We start from the raw sequence: 17981 nt of genomic DNA on the forward strand, positions 1-17981 counted from the left end.
CTTGCAGCATGTTAGAAGATTAGGAATTTGAATCAGCTTCTGTCTGTGAGGATGTTCACAGCTTTGCTAAGGTGCATCCTGAGTTCCCAGTGAATTTTTAGGCAGGATCAGTGCTTTGGGACAGGAGGTGTGTCTTGGAGTTTCAAACATTCCTGATCTCTCCAGGAATTTTTTGAAGACTTAGGTTGGAAAATAGGCCCAGTAGACTGTGAGAGAAGTTGTATCTATATTGAACAGCTGGGAAGCTGTTTAAGGTTTTCTGTCCATTAACTATGAGAGAAAACAAGATGCAGTTTTGTGTTGTTCATGATCCAGTTAGAGGAATATAAAGAAATACTAAACCTCATAATCTATCCACATTTCTGTCATTCCTAACGAGCCCACTCTCCTAAATTAAAGGTGCTCTCTATGTAATTTGAATATATCTTATTATAATAGAATCTTCTCTTCGCTCTTCCTAGATTTAGCAACTGTAATTTAGATTTCATATTTCCATCTGAAGTTAATTGTTATTCCTCCCAGTTCAGGAGAAGCTGCCAGTGGTGCCTAATAAAGAGAACTCAGGGTAAATTATGCTACATGTCAATTAATTTAATTTTTGTGCCAGCATTCAGAAGAGATCCACCCCATCCCATAAACATCATTGACATTACAGTGTTATTTCTTTGGGGAAATTATTGTGTATATGAAATCAGATTTTTGCAGTGAAAATTTCTGGCCAAACCCCACAGTGCTGTGCTTTGCTCTTGCTATTTTAAAATTGTGTACTTTTGGCAGCTGTTTGAATATGTGTTCCCAACATAATAATTTTCCATACACTCTTATCCCTGGAGTGACAGTTGGGGTTTGGGCACAAAAAGGGTTATTTTAGGACACGGTGGTGGAAGGAGAGAAATGCTGAGTACACGATACAGAGGCTGAGGAAGGTGCTGGAGCAGTGCAGGGCACACAGACACCAGTGCAGGGCACACACACACCAGTGCAGGGCACACAGACACCAGTACAGGGCACACACACACCAGTGTGGGGTACACACACACCAATGCCGGGCACACACACACCAGTGTGGGGCACACAGACACCAGTGTGGGACACACACACACCAGTGCAGGGCACACACACACCAGTGCAGGGCACACACACACCAGTGTGGGGCACACACACACCAGTGCAGGGCACACACACACCAGTGCAGGGCACACACACACCAGTGCGGGGTACACAGACACCAGTGCAGGGCACACACACACCAGTACAGGGCACACAGACACCAGTGCAGGGCATACACACACCAGTATGGGGCACACACACACCAGTGCAGGGCACACACACACCAGTGCAGGGCACACAGACACCAGTGCAGGGCACACACACACCAGTGCAGGGCACACAGACACCAGTGCAGGGCACACAGACACCAGTGTGGGGCACACACACACCAGTGTGGGGCACACACACACCAGTGCAGGGCACACAGACACCAGTATGGGGCACACAGACACCAGTGCACGGCATACAGACACCAGTGCAGGGCACACAGACACCAGTGCCGGGCATACACACACCAGTACAGGGCATACAGACACCACTATGGGGCACACAGACACCAGTACAGGGCACACAGACACCAGTGTGGGGCACACACACACCAGTGTGGGGCACACAGACACCAGTATGGGGCACACAGACACCAGTACAGGGCACACACACACCAGTGTGGGGCACACAGACACCAGTACAGGGCACACACACACCAGTGCAGGGCATACACACACCAGTATGGGGCACACACACACCAGTGCAGGGCACACACACACCAGTGCAGGGCACACAGACACCAGTGCCGGGCACACACACACCAGTGCAGGGCACACAGACACCAGTGCCGGGCACACACACACCAGTGCAGGGCACACAGACACCTCTGCCTGTGCTGTGCTTTAAGGACAGATGTGTTTGGTGTCACTGCCCTAGGGGAGCTCAGCTGGAATTTCAGAAGCTGAAGGACATGATGACCTGCAGCATAACTGCAATTCCGGCACTGTCACAGCAAAGAGAAGCTCAAGGTCCACATTCCCCTCTTGTTCTTCACCTGTACTGCCATATCTGAGGGCAGTGCTTTGGTGTGTAAGGCCTGGAGAAGGCAATGCTGAAGTTTTTTCTGTCGACTCTCTGGCATCACAAGTCAAGCAGGAGTTCCACCTGGCTGCTCTGGCATGTGCAGGGCACAGCCCTGGGCTCTGGCAAGTCTCCTGTTAATCTCTCAATAAATACGATAACTTCAATCTGAACAAACAGAATAGGTCAGATGAAGTCTTCCTAGAATACAGGGACTGATTATGTTATCTGTGATAATAAAATAACTAAATAAACCACAGCACTTCAAAGGGAACAAAGGGGCAAATCTGAGTAGCCAGATAAAAGAATGCAAGTCAGAACTGACATTAAAAATATGAAAGCAAAAGCAAAGCTGAATAAAGAGTGAGATTTCCCCCAGCACACTCTGCAGTGCCTTTGCTGCTGCAGGACTGCCCCGAGAGCCACAGGCTGCTCTGGTCCCTCCCTCCCTCCCTGTGCCCACCCCAAAGGGCATGGGCAGGGCAGAGCTCCCCGTGGGTCTGGGGGCAGGGGCTGCCACCAGAAACAGCAATGACAGAACAGCTTCTCTGGCACTCGTGTCTGCCCCAGTGCAGGTGTTTGGCAGCAGGAGCATCCCCAGCCCCAGCCACGCTGTCCCAACACGCAGCTGTTGTTGAGCAATGAGGGCGCTGCTCCCGGGGTGTGCAGCAGAGCAGCTGCAGCTGGGGCTGCCCAGGCACGGAGGGAGCCAGGGCAGCACGGGCTGTGCCCTCTCTGTGCTGCAGGACCTGTGTGGCCCTGCCTGGGCAGCTCTCTGTGTGTTCATGCAGCACTGGGGGCAGGCAGAGCCCTCCGTGCCCCGGGGGGGAGGAAGGATCTGAGTTCACACCCCACAGGTCCTGCACATCTGACTGCCCTCCCTGGGAGCCAAAGGGGTGCTCCCAACACCCACCCAGGGTGGGACAGCTCTGACAGGGCTCCTGGAGCCCTCCCACTGCCAGGGCTCAATCAAGCCTGCACTGAAATACGGGCTCATGGGGGTATTGTTGCACTTTCAATATTTGAAACCTGGGTCTGTGTCAGGTCTTCTTCCCTGGAGGGTGGTGGTTGGGAACTGAGCCCAGCAATGGGCTGGGGGTCTGTGAGTGACCCTTCTGGGGCTCGTCGTTCCAAGGGCTTGGGGTTGGCAGAAAAGTCACTGATAAAACTCCTGTGGAATCAGAAGGGGTGGGAGAACAAAGAGCAAACCACAGCACCAGTGCTTCAGAAATCCTGTGGGTTGCAGCATTTTGTCTGTCTTGTCCTCCCACTCCTTCAGTTTAGAAAGTTTCGTTGCTCTTCTTTGCAACAGCAGTTGTTGGTTTGGTAGGACCAATATTCCCACAGAACAGTCCCTGAGGCCCAGCTGGGGGAAGTTACAGACAGACCCCTGAGGAAAAAGATTCTCCCAGATTCTCAGTATTAAAAATCCTGTTCCAGGAGAGAGTTTATTTTGTTCATATTAACAACCAGCCACTAACAGGATTGAATTCAGCCCAGGATTAGGATTTCCTCACTCTGTACAGGTCACTGTTCTTACTCATTTTGGTCTGCAGAGCAGGACCCTGTCTGGATTATTAACACTGCCTGGTGACTTGGTGATTAATATGGATGTCAGCATAAGAGACTCTTGCATTGTCTTTTTCCTTTTTCTGCTCAAAAGAGCTGTGTTAATAACACGAACACCACTCCGTTAGGCTGTTGGGCGGTTTTCAAATGGACAATCCATTTTTTCAACTACTGTAGAACCATCATATTTATTCAATTTGGGTGGTTTAGTTAATAAAGGGGTTTTATTTTTCAAAGTAGAAATCGTCTTTAATGTATCAGAGTGTATTTCCATGAAGTCAGAAGCCCAAGGCAGCACAGAAAAATGCCACATTTTCATGTGCTCACCACATTCCCATGCACAAATCAAATTAATTGTGTGCATGTTTTTGCTTGGGGCCTTGTACTTCTGTTTTAAAAGGAGGGAGTATTGTATTTCTTTTTGTCTTAAAGCAGAGTTGCTTAGGAATTGCTGCAGATCTGTCTGACTCCTCAGCTGTGGGTGCTGTGGGGCAGTAGTGGAGACAGTGGGAAGTCAGTAATGAAACTGTATTCATGCTCTGGGACTGCAGCAAAGCCCAAAGGTGCCATAGAGACTGAGTGTCACAAACCCACAGGGTCTGACTGGCCAGGCTGGGGTCAGGCTGCCAGAAATCCTGCCAGATGGTCCTGCACCCCTTCTAAGGAAAATCAGGAGAGAAGGTGCAGCAGGGGCAGGTGGAGGCACAGAGGCAGGGATGGTGTTCTGAGGCAAGGACACGTTACCCGAGGCTGTAACCAGACATTCCCAGGGCACAGGGGGGTCCCAGCAATTGCCACTCCAATGCTGGGGCACAGCCTGCCTTGGAACCAGCAAAGGGGTTTGTGGCTTCTTGGTGTGTGTCAAAACTCCTGTCTCACCTGGAAAGCTGATCTCATCCGGAGTGTTCAGGCAGAGGGGGTCAGTGTGCAGGTGTAGAAAGGACAGTGTAAGGTGTGACCCCCCTCTTGGACTGAGCTCAGCACAGATAGAGCCGTGAATGGAAGGGCAGAGCCTGGGGGGTTCTGCAATTGCAGATTGAACTGCGGTTCATCAGCCACGTGAGAGGAACCTGAGAGAGTTCTGTGAGACAGGGAATGTGAACCTCAGACAGGGCAGGGGCACTGACCTGGGAGAAAAGGGAAGGCAAAGACACAGCTCGACCTGTCTGGGGGTCACATCAACTCACTAAGAATCCCATGCAATTTGCTAAAATAAAACTGGCTCTCCAAAGGCTCCAAGACACTGTCCCTTGGCAGTGCCACTGCAGCTGGCATGCCCTGGGTCCCAGAGCCTTCAGCCCAGGCTGCTGTGGAAGAGTCTCCACGTCACTGTTTGCTCAGGAATGCCAAAGGGAACTGCTGCTGTTATTTGTGAGGTTCTGCAGGGAATGGTGCTCCTCCCTCCCTTTTGGGCTGGTTTGGGGGGCAATGGCCAGTGCAAACCTGGCATCCATGTTAGCTGGAGGAAGGAAAACTCTTCCCAGTTTTCTTTGACAGTTTCATTGCTTAGTTGCTCTCAGGTTGCTGGTATCCAGAGAAAACATTTTCCATCAGGAATAATATTTTTTTCCCTATAATTAACCACAGTATGTTTGTTACTTGCCTCTGATTAACTGAGAGGTAAGAGCTGAAAGTTCTTGGTTCTTTTTCTTCCTTCTGGCAGTAGGTATTTTCATCAGGAATGGCCAGTTGCCAGTTTAGCTGGTTGTACAGGAGTAAGGAATGGTTTGCAAGATGGGTGTGTAATGTCACACTGGGGTTTGGGCTAATCCTGACTCTGCTGTTCATGGAAGGTTCATTGCTGTGGCTGCTCAAATCTGCAATACCCTGACAAGTTACTCACACCCAGTGCCCACCCTGGGCTGGCAGGATGTCTGTGTGTACCCACAGGAAAAGGGTGCATTCAAAAACTGAGGAATTCAGTCAGCACTCAGGAATGGCCCTGTCAGGGAGAGAACTGGTTAAGGGGTGTAGGAATTGAGTTGGGAAGACTGCAAGGTGACCTCTCTAAAGAAGACTGCAAGGTGACCTCTTCTCATGCTGTAAAACCCAAATTCTTCGTCACTCAGGTGATGCCAGGCTGTGCCACTCTCTCTTTCCTCTTCCACTGGGATCTGCAGAGGCTCAGGGGGCTTTTCATTATCCCAGCTGGTCATGTGACTGCAGGTGGCTGAGGGCACTGTCCCCTCTCCCTCCCTGGCTCTGCAGACACTGTGCCAGCTCTCCTGAGCTCCCTGTGTCCCTGCAGGCTCCCTCCTTCAGCCCCTCCAGTGCTGCTTTGCTCTGTCTGTGCTGTCCCTTCCCCTCCATTCCGTGGCCTGAAGGAGCTCCCACCCCACTCCACCCCACCCCACCCCATCCCACCCCACCCCACCCCACCCCATCCCATCCCATCCCATCCCACCCCACCCCACCCCACCCCACCCCACCCCATCCCATCCCATCCCATCGCACCCCATCCCATCCCATCCCATCCCATCCCACCCCACCCCACCCCACCCCACCCCACCCCACCCCACCCCATCCCATCCCATCCCATCGCACCCCATCCCATCCCATCCCATCCCATCCCACCCCACCCCACCCCACCCCACCCCATCCCATCCCATCCCATCCCATCCCATCCCATCCCATCCCATCCCATCCCATCCCATCCCACCCCACCCCACCCCACCCCACCCCATCCCATCCCATCCCATCGCACCCCATCCCATCCCATCCCATCCCATCCCATCCCACCCCATCGCACCCCATCCCATCCCATCCCATCCCACCTCATCCCATCCCATCCCATCCCATCCCATCCCATCCCATCCCATCCCATCCCATCCCATCCCATCCCATCCCATCCCACCCCATCCCATCCCACCCCATCCCATCCCATCCCATCCCACCCCATCCCATCCCATCCCATCCCATCCCATCCTGCTGTTCCTGTTTACACAAACTGTTTCACGTGAAGGAAATGCAGATGTTGTTTGGCCAGACTGCCCCACTGCACGTTTGAATTCTGCAGATTTATGGTGGAGCAGCTGTGGCTCAACCCCGTTTGAAAAGCTGCTGGGATTTTTTCCTGTAAGTGTGAAATGGTATAAACCCTTGGAAGGGGAGAAAGGTTTTATCTAAAGCAATAACAGTAAAATCTGTTTATGTTCAGGCTATCCATAATACAAGACTGATGCATTCTCTTCCTGGGGAATTTGTTCCTGTATATGATTTTGAACCCAGCTGCCATAGGGATTGGAGTCTCCCTAAAAAGCCCCCACATGCTGCTGTTCACCAGAAATGATTTCAGAATTGAGGGAAGGGATCACGTGCAGTTTGGCCAATGTGCCAAGCAGGTCTGAGTGTTGGGGGCACACACTGCCCACAGGTCTGGTGCTACAAAAGCAGCCACTGTCTGATCAGACCAGTCAGGGCTGAATTCTGCCCTCAAAGGAAAAGGAAAGGAAGGAAACTCCTCGTAGAAAGAGCTCAGGAGTGAGTGCAGGAGGATTTGCTGTAGAGCAGTTTGGGGGTGTGATGCTCCCCTTGCCTGGGCAAACATCCAGGTGGCATCCAAGGGAATTCAGGTACCAGGAGGGACCTGAGAAGGCATTATTGCAGTAGCTTCCTGTGCCAGCTACAAAATCCATGGCAGTGTCCTCTTAGGTGCCAACAGGGAATTGATCACTGAGGAAGGTCACAGTCTGAGCTGTTCTTCCAGGTTTTACAGAAAATGCAGGAATGTTTTCCCAGTGGATTCACATTTGATTTATTTCTTTTTTCTACATAATGAAATGTTAAAAACCCCAGAAGCTTTAAATAATAAAAGAGGAAGACATCCATAGTGGGGCTGAGCAGAGCAGTCCCACTCTGACTAATGTAACTCTCCATTCACTGTGCACCTTTGTCAACACACATTAAAAATACCTCATCAGTTTAACCCATTTCCTTCTCTGGGAGAATCCTGGGAGCTCCTTGCTCTGCTGAGTGAGTGAAGAGCCACAGCCAGGCTGGGAGAGGAACCTCTGAATGTTTAATTTCCCGCTTGCATAATGCCCTGTGTGATGGGGCTGGCTCAGCCAGCTCTGAGGAGGCAGCATCACAGGGGAGGGGGCATGGAGGGAGGTTTGGGGGCCTGGCACAGGGGCAGGGGGCCTGGACACAGTTTGGGCACAGGGGCAGGGGGCCTGGACACAGTTTGGGCACAGGGGCAGGGGGCCTGGACACAGTTTGGGCACAGGGGCAGGGGGCATGGACACAGGTTTGGGTGCCTGTTGGGGGCAGATGGTCTGGCCCCATCCCTGCAGGTGCTGCTGCCCATCCCTGCCCTGCCCAGGGCTGTTCCCTGTGTCTGCCCTGCTGTGCTGCCCTGGCTCAGGGGGGTTGGCACCTGAGCTGAGCTGCTGGAAAAACTGGGAACAGACTTTCAGGCAGCTTTGGCTCAGCCCTTTGATGAGGGAACAGTGGATAAGTGTCCAATTTGTTCCTAATCCTCTGGTGGTCACAGACTGAGTCAGGCTGAGCTTAAGGAGATGCTGGGCTCCAGCTTTTCTGGGTTGCAGAGGGAAAGCTCTTAAGAACTCCTGGAAACAAGGTGAGGCAAAGACCATCATTTTCTTCCTGCCAGAGTCTACTTTAAAATGCTGAAATGAATGTTTCATATACCAGTAGAGCCAAATTCTTTTTATAACCAAGGACTCAAAAGGGAATGTGTGCACTTGGACCAACTGGGCCTTTAAGGGTGTCTCCATAACTATTTGAAATTTGGCAAGCAGCAAAGGTTCACTGGGGGCCTGAAGGATAATTTTACTGAAAAAGATTATACCTAGAAAGGAAAGGAAAATATTGGTCATGCAATTTTCACAGCTCACAGTTCTGGGCCCTTTTCCAGGGGCAGCAGTGGTGACCTGCCCCACAGCACACCTAAAGCCCAGCAGGGAGCTGAGCAGTTATCTCACAACATTATGGTCCTTAGATTCTTCATTTGGAAATTTTTCCATATGGAAAAAGGTATGAGGTGTTCAGTTTAAGGAAGAATGGCCATTTTCTGGGTACCAACCCCTGTGTGTGCCACTGCTGTCAGCTCTGAGACCTGCTGCAAACAGCACAGGGGAGTGCTGGGGGGGGTGGTTTGGCCCAGGTACTGCACTTGGCTTTAGCTCTTCCCTTTGGGCACAAAGGAACACTCTGCTGGTTCTGTTTGGGGTGGGAGGGGAAGGTTGGGGTGTGGGCTGAGGGGGGATCCCCCAGCTGCTCTGGGCAGTGCTGAGGGCATTGGCCTCAGGGGCATCACATCCTGCTTGCTTTACTTCATGGGAACTATAAATAGAGACCTGGAGCCCTGCAGGGTGAAACCCTTCCCTTCCCTGCCATGGAATCACAGGCTTGCCCCTTCCCTGGGCCACACATCTGCCCTCAGCCTGGGCTTTGTCCCCATGGTGGCTGTGCCATCACAGCCTCTCACCAACAGCTGAAGGAGGTGTTGTCCCCATGGTGGCTGTGCCATCACAGTCTCTCACCAACAGCTGAAGGAGGTGTCCCCATGGTGGCTGTGCCATCACAGCCTCTCACCAACAGCTGAAGGAGGTGTCCCCATGGTGGCTGTGCCATCACAGCCTCTCACCAACAGCTGAAGGAGGTGTTGTCCCCATGGTGGCTGTGCCATCACAGCCTCTCACCAACAGCTGAAGGAGGTGTCCCCATGGTGGCTGTGCCATCACAGCCTCTCACCAACAGCTGAAGGAGGTGTCCCCATGGTGGCTGTGCCATCACAGCCTCTCACCAACAGCTGAAGGAGGTGTCCCCATGGTGGCTGTGCCATCACAGCCTCTCATCAACAGCTGAAGGAGGGTGCTCAGCAGGTCCTACATTTTGTTTCCCAGTTCATCTAATACTTGCTCCTTTAATTTCCCCCGTTTAAAAACTCTGACTTTAGGCTCTCCCTTGCCTTCCTCCACTGAGATCAGCGGTGGGTTTGTGCCTGGCAAAGGTGCCCCCTCTTTGTGGGTTTGCTCTTACCTGGGTGTGCTTGGCTGCTGTGGGAATGGAAGGGCAATGGAAAGAGCTGCTTGTGACAGAGCTCTAGGAAAGCTCTCTCAGAACATTCTGTTAACTGAAATCCTGAGATCTGAGTAGCATCCAACTTCCTGCATCCTGTGGAGTAATCCCTCACACTTCCCAGAGTGCTCCCAGCAGGATCTGAAGTTGTATTCCACTGACTTATTTTCAGACTTTATGAAAAACTCAGTGTTTAGGTCACACTTCATAAGAGTTTTGTGAAGCTTCATAAATCTTCTCTGCTGTTGAGCTCTGCCTTAAGTGGGCTCTGCTGAAGAGGTTCATGTGTCAGGATTCCTGGGAAACCAAGCTGAGACTTTTCACAGAAATGAGGTGATTTTAGTTTGAGTGATTGACTGAATGTAGTTGTGCACTTTCAGCTGATTTTGGCTCTAAAGCTCAGAGTGAATGGGAGGAGGGGCATCTTTGCACCCACCAAACCCCTCTGAAGTGTCTCAGCCCAGTGCCAGAACAGGCCTCCTGTTCCTGTAATGCAGCAACCCGGGTGAAACATGGGCTAGAAATGCTGGGGTTTGTTGTGCTGACACCCAGCAGATGTTGCCTGACTGTTAACAGAGGACCTGGGACTTTGCTCGCACTTGCCTTTCCTCAAGTGCCATCTCCAGGTTCACACCCACACCTGCAGGAGCACAAAGCACAGTTAATCTGCCTTTGGATCACTGTAAACACAGGATGGAATTCTTTGATGCGGTGGTGCCCTGTGCCCTGGAGGATGCCCCTCCCCATCCCACTGGGGGCTCTCTGGAGGGCCTGGGCAGGACCTGCTGAGGATGTGCTTTTCTGAGCCAGCTGTCCTGTGTCTGTCAGTGATGCCCAGGATCCTGCAGTGTGAGCTCATGGCACCTGGAGAACAAGAAATGCTCTAGAAATTACTGTCCTGTACTTAGGGAAGTCCAGACAGGACCTTTGGTCCTCTGCTGTTGCCAAAGGGAATTAATTTGGTTTGTGTAGTGATTCCAACTTCCACCTTACTGAATTGTGGTGATGACACTGATGCATGTGATGTTCCCCTGAACAAAGAAAAGACAAAAGTAAATTGATTTAAGAGTGTTTTTAATCCTGCACTAAGAGACTGCGTTTACACTGGTTCCTATCTCTGCAATGAGATATTTTAAAAGAAAAATTGGTTTAATTGGCAAATGAAAGAGTGAAGAGAACTTTTGCAGAAACTGTGTTCACATCTCTAATAGCAGAAGAGATTGTCACAGAATGTTCAAAGGCACATTTCTGCCCGATTTTCATGTTATTAGTGAAGCTAAAATAGTTCTTCTAGTTATGTTTCCAATAACCATTACAAGGAACGGGCCAGATCCCTGTTCTGGGCTATTTTTATACCTCTGCAAATGGAGCTGTAAGTGGGTGCAAATTACCCCTGTACCTTCCCAGGTGTGAGTCTGTGCAGCCCTTGTTGGAAGCATTTAAAGGAAGGGCTGGTGGAGAGGCACTGCCATGAGCAGAGCTCGCTGCATTTGCATTATCCCTGAACTGACACTTTTCCCCCTCCTTCCAGAAGGTCCTGGAGAGACTCTGGTGCTGATGAAACGCTGCTGTCCCAGCCCTGGAGCCCTGAACTGCCTTACCCAGAGAGCAGCTTTGGGGAGTGTTTCTCTCCCAGGTCAGTGCACGTGCCTTGGCTTGAGTCGTGTCTGGGTGGAATCTCTGCTTACAGCCCCTCAGTCCTTACTCAGCTGTTACTCAAAACTTCCTCAAACAGGTCAAGGTCAAAATCAGCTGAAATTCTCTTGTTTAACCTGCGAGTGGAACATCAGCAGGCTGTGCTGAGCCCTCAGTGCAGCTGAGGTGAGGGCTGTGCCACTGGCACTGCCACTCTGGGAGCCCTGGCCTGGCAGCTCAGTTTGCCCTGGGCTCTGGAACAGCTGGGGCAGGGATTCCTGGCACCCTGGGACCAGCTGGAATTCAAAGGGAATCCAGCTCATCCTGTTTTCAAATCCACACACATTCCTCTGCACTCCAGCTCCCACATAGGAACACATTCTTGGAGAATCTCTGAAGGAGAATTCCCTCACAGCATCATGGAGTGTTTAAGGCAAGGCAGTGCTTGCCCAGGCCACACACGGATGGGTCAGCTGAGGGGCCTGCCCTGCCCCTGCCCCTTGTGCAGGGCCATTGCTGCTGTGGCTGGAGCTGCTGGAGCCCCTGCACTGCCCCTGGGCCCTCGTGCCTGCAGAGCTGCCCCTGGCACCGAGGGGTGTGTGCTGGAACTCTGCCCTGTGACCAGAGGGTCTCCTTGGCACGGCCCTGTCTGCTCAGGGGGGGCTCAGAGGGGTGTGTGGTGCAGCTCTGCCCCTGTGTCCAGAGGGTCTCCTTGGCATGGCCCTGTCTGCTCAGGGGGGCACAGAGGGGCTCAGAGGGGCACATGGTGCAGCTCTGCCCCTGTGACCAGAGGGTCTCCTTGGCATGGCCCTGTCTGCTCAGGGGGGCACAGAGGGGCTCAGAGGGGTGTGTGGTGCAGCTCTGCCCCTGTGACCAGAGGGTCTCCTTGGCATGGCCCTGTCTGCTCAGGGGGGCACAGAGGGGCTCAGAGGGGTGTGTGGTGCAACTCTGCCCCTGTGACCAGAGGGTCTCCTTGGCACGGCCCTGTCTGCCCAGGGGGCCACAGAGGGGCTCAGAGGGGCACATGGTGCAGCTCTGCCCCTGTGACCAGAGGGCTCCCCTGAGCAGACAGGGGGGCACAGAGGGGCACGTTGTGGTTCAGGTCTGTGTGTGTTTCTGGGTGGGGTGGCCCTCGGTGTGCTCAGCTCATCCCACCAAGAACCCCTCTGAGACAGGAGCTCCCTGTGGTGCCGTGGCTGCCCCAGCTGAAGCTGGGCACAATTCCAGAGACAGTAAATTCTGTTCCATGAGATACGACCTGAACCTGAGCAGGATTTCTGAGCTGAGCTGAGTTACAGACAGGCTCGGAAGGCAGAGGTCTAGAAATCCTGAGATTTTTTATAGCAGGTACCAGTGCTGTGGTTTTCCAATAGATTTTCCAGGGCTATCAAATATGACATTAAAGGTCGTGTAATTGAGAATATTCCTGTGATTCCAACTACTTTAAACACACAAGGATGCAAAGTGGGTCTTGGTAACAGAGATAACTGCAGTGGGCTGGGCAGGCTCTGGGACTCAGGTGGTCCCTCTGGGGACTTCAGGTGCCCCCGAATTTGGGATTGCTGCCCTGCCAGGCTGATAATGCTGTCCCAAAGTCAGGGCACAGTCTCTGTGACTGCAATCACCACAGCTCTTCTAGTCTGGGTACTGGAAGATGAGATGTATTCAAAGCAGTCACATGAACTTCCACTGGAAACATTAATATTTCATTTTAGTCTTCTTTTCACTCTGGAAGTGAACTCAGGGGTGCTGCTTCTGCATTTTGAGTCTCCAGTGAACCAGGTCCTGAGGGGTTGGTTCAGCCCTTATTCATGTCTGATTCAGTCAGACTCCCACCCAATTCTGTGAGAAAAAAACCAGTGATAATCTGTCATAAAAATTCCTCAGGATAAAGCGTGTGCATCTCCACGCTTGAAAATGTGTTCTGTCTGTCTGAGACAAACTACACAAATCCCTGCAGCTTTTGAGACACTCTGGAACTGTATGAAGGGATTTCAGGGAACAGTGAAATGGCTTTTGTTCCTTTTAGTCTTCACACACTAGAGCTTGGAACCCAGAGGAAACACAGGTGTAGCCTGACTTTGGAGAGGTCAAGAAGAGAATGAAATCTTTCTGTCTGGTACAGTGAATGTCTGTGGAAGAGAAGGGTTACAGTGCTGTCCCCTGGTCATCAGGACCTCCTGCAGCCACCCAGCAGGGCTGTGGGAATTGATGCAAGGAGCTGGATGGAAGTGCCCACCCAGAGCACTGGGGCTGGGTGAACTTTCACATGGAAATGCACCTGAGATTCCTTTTTCCAAGAGTGCCCTGTGGGGAGAACTCCCCCCTGTGACTGGTGCTGCTGGCCCAGCCTCCTGCACCTGCTCCCTGCACCCCTGCACTCTGAGGGCTCTGGGGACACGGATCTGCCTTGGTGTCACTGTCCTGCCTTTCATCGTCTCCCCCTCTGGTGCCAACGTACCACTGAGTTGCAACAGTTCATGCCCTGAAGGAGAAGGAGTTAAATAAGTTGTGTCCTGCCTGGAATGCGGGTGTGCAGCTTCTCTGCCCTCATTCTGCCTGTGCTGTGTGTTTCTTGGTGCAGGGTTTGTGCTCCCAGCAGTCTGAGCCCTCCTGTGCTGCTGCAGCTCCAGCTGCTCCCAGCTGCGCACGGGACACTCTGGGCGCTGCTGCTGCTCCCGAAACAGCAACTTTTAGTGTAAATAAACTCACGTGAGAAATACCCTGGAGAGAAGGACTTGGAGCAGGCAAGGAGGGAGGTCCTGAGTGCTCCAAACAGCCCCAAAGGCGCCCAGGAATTGCCTTTTTACAGCAAACACTGACTGAAAACCAACACATTCTTGACAAGAACAACACCACGGCCCCCTGGAAGTGCCCAGGAACCACAGATGCTCTACAAGGGGTTCAGAGAACTTTCACTGACTGTTGATTCCTGCAGATGGGGAATTACTGACTTATTTGAATTATTTAGGATAGAACATACAGTTTAAAGTAGAAGTTCTGGGAGATGTTTTTATATATATTAACCATGATCCAATTGAAGCATTTCATATATTTGACACCTAAGTTAGACTTAATTTAATAACATGGCTTAGAATATTGTTTTGAGGTCAAAGATGCAGAGTCTCTGAGTTTTTTATCATCCTTTTCAAGATCTTCAAGCCCCTGTCAGTGCTTTGGCATAATTTTAGGACTGGGTTACAGCACAGGCAGAAATTTCCAAGGTTCTATTAGAAACAATGGCTTGTTCCATAATGAAATGTAACAAAAGGTTTCATATTAGAAATATAAACACATGGAATCATTAAGAAAACCTGTGAGAGCTCCTCAGGTGCAGATTGGACAAGGAAACTGCGCCCTGAATGGCAGTGACAAGTACTCCAGCTGTCCAGAGGGCAGGGGGCATTTTAAAAAGAGAGAGGTATTTTGAAAAGAAAGGGGGTTTTCCTGCTTATGAAGACCTTTGTGTTGCTTCTGCTGAGTCCTTTCCATGCAGCGAGGAGCTACTCTGTGCTGTGGAGCAAACAGAAAGTACACAGAAAATGTGGATTTAAAGAAATATCTTTGACTATCCAGACTTATCTCAATTCTTGTTTATACTTGATTTTGCCACAAAACCCCCTCTGTTCTGAGTTCCCAAGAGGAGGGAAGAGCTGCTGGCAGTTGTGCTTTGCTTCAGGAGCTGAAACACATGAGAGGTCCCAGAGGCTTGTCTGGGACACCTGGGTTTGGAGATGTGTCCCCTGGGCACTCTGAGCTGCCAGGAGAAGCTGCTCCCCCCGTCAGTGCCTTTGGGGGTGGGGAGGGAACAGACCCTGGTGGACATGGTTCTTCTGGAACAAAGGGGAGTGCATTTAAAACAAACACTTTTTTTATATGGCTGAACTCCCCCAACTGCCTCCAGACCTTGCACAATAAAAGCATCTCTGACTTGGCAGAGAGGATTTTTGAAGATTTGATTTCACAAACTCATTTTGTTTTGCTCTTGCTGTGGGGTGAGCACTAGGAATGCCACAATGGGACAGAAGAGAACACTCCAGCCAAATTCTGCTCTCCCAGCCCTGCAAACCGACTCAAGTCAGCTCAGTAGCAGGAGCAGAAGTGAGATTAAATGTTTTAACTCCACGGATCCCCGAGGTCTGTGTGTGTGTGTGTGGGCAGCATCAGGGAGGCAGGAGGTGGCTCACTGCTGGGTCAGTGCCACCCTGCCCGTGCAGACCAGCCCTGAGGGACTCGCTCCCAGCAGTGTCACAGCCCCAGGCAGTGAAGCTGCTGCTCTGCCTCAGAAATAAGGCAAGAGAAACATCAGGAGACCTCTCACCCGAGATAACCTGCAATCAAAGTGACTGTGTCACCATAAGTGTATCGTAGCATCACCTGGGAGATACAGGAGGAAGAGGCCACTCAGCCCTTCCCAATTCCCCTGGATGAGCTGGGACCGGAACGAACCGTCTGCTTGGCTGTGCATGCAGAAAATGTGTGGAGAAACTGCGCTGGTAAAGCATCTTTAATAGAGCAGCAGCAGGAGTGCTGCTGAATGTCCCTGGTGTTTGTTGTGCTGCCGAATGTCCCCGGTGTTTGTTGTGCTGCTGAATGTCCCTGGTGTTTGTTGTGCTGTTGAATGTCCCTGGTGTTTGTTGTGCTGCCGAATGTCCCCGGTGTTTGTTGTGCTGCTCCCCCGTGCGTGGCGGCCCCAGCCCAGCCCCGGTGCGGGGGTGACAGCGCTGCCCTCCCGCGGGGACCGGAGCCACCGGAGCGGGGACAGGCGGGAGTCTGACCCCAGGGCTGAGCTACAGAAGTGAGAAAAATGAGGAATGTGTCACCTGAGGTGTCTGGCAGTGAGTAACGGGCCGACCTCTCTGCGTTCTGCCGCCCTGTGTGCCCGGGCACACGGCAGGGTGCCCACACACCGGTGCCCAAACACCGCTCCCTGCGGAGCTGAACGCGGCAGGAGGGACACACAGGCAAGGGCTCCCACAGCTGAACCTTCTGCCCGACTCGTGAACAGAGCGCCCTCCTTGGCCGCGGAGTCGCCCCTGGGCAGCGAGAGCCACACGGGCAGCAGCCGAGCATGGCCGGAGTGCCCGAGCGCTGCCCGCGGCTCGTGGGATGGATAACCCGGGGCAGCAGCGGCTCGTGGGATGGATAACCCGGGGCAGCAGCGGCTCGTGGGTTGGATAACCCGGGGCAGCAGCGGCTCGTGGGATGGATACCCCGGGGCAGCAGCGGCTCGTGGGATGGATAACGGGAGGCAGCAGCGGCTGGGGATAACGCGGCTCGGGATAACGCGGGGCAGCGGCTCATGGGATGGATAACCCGGGGCAGCAGCGGCTCGTGGGATGGATAACCCGGGGCAGCAGCGGCTCGTGGGATGGATAACCCGGGGCAGCAGCGGCTCGTGGGATGGATAACCGGGGCAGCAGCGGCTCGGGATAACGCGGGGCAGCGGCTCGTGGGATGGATAACCCGGGGCAGCAGCGGCTCGTGGGATGGATAACGGGAGGCAGCAGCGGCTCGTGGGATGGATAACCGGGGCAGCAGCGGCTCGGGATAACGCGGGGCAGCGGCTCGTGGGATGGATAACCCGGGGCAGCAGCGGCTCGTGGGATGGATAACCGGGGCAGCAGCGGCTCGGGATAACGCGGCTCGGGATAACGCGGGGCAGCGGCTCCCTCTGCCGACCTGCTGGCGCAGACGCCTCGTTCCTCCGGGGCACTGCAGAAGGGCAGCAGGTTTGGGAGCTGGGCCACTGTCCCCAAATGACACACAGTTCATGGGCTGAGCTCCCTGCTGGGCTGCTGTCCGGGAGTTCACACTCCTCACTCTTCATTAGCGCAGCCCACAGTGCTTATGGAGTTTTAAAAATCACTGGAAATACAACTTTAATTGTATTGACATTAGGACAAAAGTCTTCAACACTTTTTGTACTTTCTATTTCCTTCTAGTTTCTAAAACTCAGTTCCCAGGTTTTACTCCCTCATTACTGCAGAAGGAACAGTGAAGCTCTGCTGTTTGCTCACTGTGTGTCTGGCTGAGGTTAAAAGTGCCTGTAATTTCCATTCCTCCTTTCCCATGGAGCACAAGCCTAATCTGGACTATGAGGAGAACCATAGAGGACCTTGTGCTGAAGGCCCTGGGTGTTCCATGTGCTTCCAGCAGAGAGCAGAGCCCACTGGGGTCTGTCCTCTGCTTCACTTCTTCCCTCTCTCAGACTCGGAGGGAAAATTGTGTTTGATATTATGAAGCAATCCCTCCCTGGGAGGGTGGGCAGGCCCTGGCACAGGGTGGGCAGAGAAGCTGTGGCTGCCCCAGCCCTGGGAGTGTCCAAGGCCAGGTTGGATGGGGCTTGGAGTGACCAGGGATGGAAGGGGTCCCTGCCCATGGCAGGGGTGGCACTGGGTGGGATTTTAGCCCAGTGTCTTCAGTTCAAAGCAGGTTTTTCATATTGTATTTATTAGCAGTACTTTAAAGCTCCATTAGTCTTTGCTGTGATTGCTGCTCCTTTTCTGTGGTGTGCCAGTTGCTGATCCACTGCTGAACAAAGCTAAGCCACTGCTAAACTTGCTAAACAGCAGGAAAACGTGCAGGAAAATCAAGATCAAACCCCCTCTCTGGAA

Source organism: Pithys albifrons, chromosome 11 (genome assembly GCF_047495875.1).
Source record: "Pithys albifrons albifrons isolate INPA30051 chromosome 11, PitAlb_v1, whole genome shotgun sequence".
NCBI lineage: Eukaryota > Metazoa > Chordata > Aves > Passeriformes > Thamnophilidae > Pithys > Pithys albifrons.